This window comes from Carcharodon carcharias, chromosome 5 (assembly GCF_017639515.1).
Source record: "Carcharodon carcharias isolate sCarCar2 chromosome 5, sCarCar2.pri, whole genome shotgun sequence".
Taxonomy (NCBI): domain Eukaryota; kingdom Metazoa; phylum Chordata; class Chondrichthyes; order Lamniformes; family Lamnidae; genus Carcharodon; species Carcharodon carcharias.
The window spans coordinates 103431546-103435019 of record NC_054471.1 but is presented as its reverse complement, the minus strand read 5'-3'; the positions used below and the strand labels follow the sequence as shown (position 1 = coordinate 103435019).

At 57.5% G+C, this 3474-nt stretch overlaps 1 non-coding gene across 1 annotated transcript; it reads right to left on the bottom strand.

The window, feature by feature from the left end:
- Positions 1 to 508: 508 nt before the first annotated feature.
- trnam-cau lies at positions 509 to 581 on the bottom strand. The gene has a single exon. It is a non-coding gene; the product is annotated as a tRNA-Met (tRNA).
- Positions 582 to 3474: the final 2893 nt, after the last annotated feature.

Below are 3474 nucleotides of genomic sequence, written 5' to 3'. Positions count from 1 at the left end.
ACTTACAAACGTTAAATCAAAATGTGATTAAAGGAGTCAACAAAACACCCCAGTCCCCACGGTGCCCACCGAGCACGGAAGGCCTCGAGAGTGCCAGCAGACACCGCGTGCTCCTTCTCCAGGGACATCCGGCAGCGAACGTAGCCGCGGAAGAGGGACAAACAATCGGGCGGGACTCCCCCGTCGATCGCCCGCTGCCTGGACCTGTTAATGGCCAACTTGGCCAGGCCCAGGAGCAGGTTCACGAGGAGGTCCTCCTCCTTCCCGACCCCCTTCCGCACCGGGTGCCCATAGATCAGGAGCGTGGGGCTGAAGTGCAAACAAAACATCAATAAAAGGTTTTTCAAATAACTAAAAAGGGAGTGCAGCCTACAACACCCTATGTATACATGGTCCACGGACTCCACAAGACCGCAAAAAGGGCACGTGTCCTGAGAGTCCGTGAACCAATGCATCCTCTTATTATAAGGGACTGCTGCATGCAACACCCTCAATGTATAAAGCACCTTGCCCTCTCTGAGGATTGAATTCAGGACCTTCAGCTTATGAGACTGACGCGCTGCCTACTGCGCTAAGAAGGCACTTTAACTCTTTTGAGTACAAACACGTTTCCATCTGTTATCAGATGAAGTTATATTGTTTCATAGTTTGCCATTGTGAGATTTGAACTCTTGATAATCTTTTAAATGAAAACCAAATCAACAAAATTGGGATAAATCAGGCACAGCCCCTAATTCAGGTCAGCTGTAAAACCAAGAACAAAGTTTAAAGGAAACTTACAAACTTTAAATCAAAATGTGATTAAAGGGGTCAACAAAACACCCCAGTCCCCGCGGTGCCCACCGAGCACGGAAGGCCTCGAGAGTGCCAGCAGACACCGCGTGCTCCTTCTCCAGGGACATCCGGCAGCGAACGTAGCCGCGGAAGAGGGACAAACAATCGGGCGGGACTCCCCCGTCGATCGCCCGCTGCCTGGACCTGTTAATGGCCAACTTGGCCAGGCCCAGGAGCAGGTTCACGAGGAGGTCCTCCTCCTTCCCGACCCCCTTCCGCACCGGGTGCCCATAGATCAGGAGCGTGGGGCTGAAGTGCAAACAAAACATCAATAAAAGGTTTTTCAAATAACTAAAAAGGGAGTGCAGCCTACAACACCCTATGTATACATGGTCCACGGACTCCACAAGACCGCAAAAAGGGCATGTGTCCTGAGAGTCCGTGAACCTATGCATCCTCTTATTATAAGGGAATGCCGCATGCAACACCCTCCAACCCAGGTCCCCGATAGAAAGGGGGAGGACACCTCCGTAGAGGGCCTCCCATCGAGGGCCTCCGCCGCCGGACGGCAACAAGGCACGCCAGGGCGTGTCCGGTCGACGGACAAGGGCGAGAAAATGGAAGGTGTGCAGCAGCAGTCCATACAAAAAGCCCCTCTTTGCTGTGCCAAAAGGCACAGAGGGCATGTCCCCGAGGCGGCTCATATTGCGGGGCACCAGCACCCGAGGGAGGGTTCGGGGCTTGGGGCCAATGTGGAATTCCGTCCGAACAGGGGAACGCTCAGACGGAAGACCACCGCGCACCTGGGCCACCTCAAGACCCAAAATAACGTCGGGTCCGAGCACGACCGTTCTCAGGTCTTGGATGGCATCGGCTGCGACCTGGACACTCACAGACGCGCGTCGCGCCAACTCCTGCGGGAGCATCCAGCCCAGTCCTCCGCCACCCAGCACGTCCCCGATCCTGGTCACCCCTGCGGCCACAGCCCTCCTCTCCGCCAACCACTGAAAAGGACGGAGGGGCGGATTCCTGAGCAGCGGCTCTCTGACGATAGCCGCTACTCCTGACGGGGGAGAGCTGCGTCGCGAGGCGACCACTTTCCAGACTTTGATCAGGTCCTGGTAAAAGACGGGCAACGCCTGCAAGGAGCCACCGAGGCCCAGCTGTTCTATAAACAGGAGCTGCACGTCATAATTCAGGCCGTGCACCTGACGGAAGAAATACGTCATCAGGGCACACCATCTAGGAGGAGGCTCAACGTAGAGGTATCGCTGCAGGGTCTGAAGGCGGAAAGTCGCCACCTGTGTGCGTAGGCACACTAGCGCCTGACCACCCTCCCTAAGCGGGAGACTCAGAACCTCGGCAGCGACCCAGTGCAATCTTTTGTCCCAGAAGAAGTCGACTAACAATCTCTGGATTCTTGTGACAAAGTCCGGGGGAGGGGTCAAAGTGACCAGCCGATACCACAACATGGCGGCGATCAGCTGGTTTATGACCAGAACTCGACCCCGGTAAGATAGCACTCGGAGCAGTCCTGTCCAGCGCCGCAGGCGAGCGGTGACTTTCGTCTCCAGTTCCTGCCAGTTTGCCGGCCAGGATTCCTCAGCGGGGCAGAGATGGACCCCCAGGTAGAGGAGGCTGGTCCTGCTCCAGGTGAAAGGCCTGAGCTCCTCGGGTAGGGGATCCATCTGCCACTGACCGACCAGGAGTCCAGAACACTTACCCCAGTTGATCCTGGCAGAAGAAGCGGCAGAGTAGACCTCCTGGCACTCGCGCATCCTCCGCAGGTCAGCCGGGTCACTAAACATAAGGAGCACGTCATCGGCGTAAGCCGAAAGGACCACCCCGATGCCCGGCCCGCGCAGAACCAATCCCGACAACCTCCTCCGCAAGAGGCGCAGGAAAGGCTCCACGCAAATAGAATACAACTGGCCAGACAGGGGGCAGCCCTGACGTACCCCTCTCCCAAAGCGAAGGGGCGCCGTCAGGGACCCGTTAACCTTCACTAGACACTCCGCGGCAGTGTACAGAAGTCGGATCCGGGCGACAAAATGCGTCCCGAACCCGAAAGCTCGCAGAGTTCCGAGTAAGTATTCGTGATCCACCCTGTCGAACGCCTTCTCCTGATCGAGAGACAGGAAGGCGCTCGACAGACCAGCCCTCTGGGAATGGTGGATGATGTCCCGGACCAGATGGATGTTATCATAAATGGTTCGGTCCGGGACGGTGTAGGACTGGTCAGGGTGGATCATGTGGTCCAGCACGGTGCCGAGCCGAGAAGACATGGCTCGGGCGAAGATTTTGTAGTCCGTGCTGAGGAGGGAGACCGGGCGCCAGTTTTGAAGAAGGCGGAGATCCCCCTTCTTCGGTAGCAGGGCAATCACGGCCCTGCGCCACGAAAGGGGCATCTCCCCGGTAGCAATGCTCTCCCCCAGGACCCCCGCGAAGTCGCTCCCCAAGACGTCCCAGAACGCCCTGAAGAACTCCACGGTCAGCCCGTCTAGTCCCGGGGTTTTGCCCCTAGAAAGACCGTCGAGTGCGCCGGTCAGCTCCCCCAGACTTATAGGGGAGTCGAGCTTTCCGGCGCACTCCGGGCCGACCTGCGGCAGGTCCTCCCACAAAACTCTGCAAGCTTCCTCACTGGACGGATCCGGAGAGAAAAGGGCAGTGTAGTAATCTCGGGCAATGGCCCTGATGCCC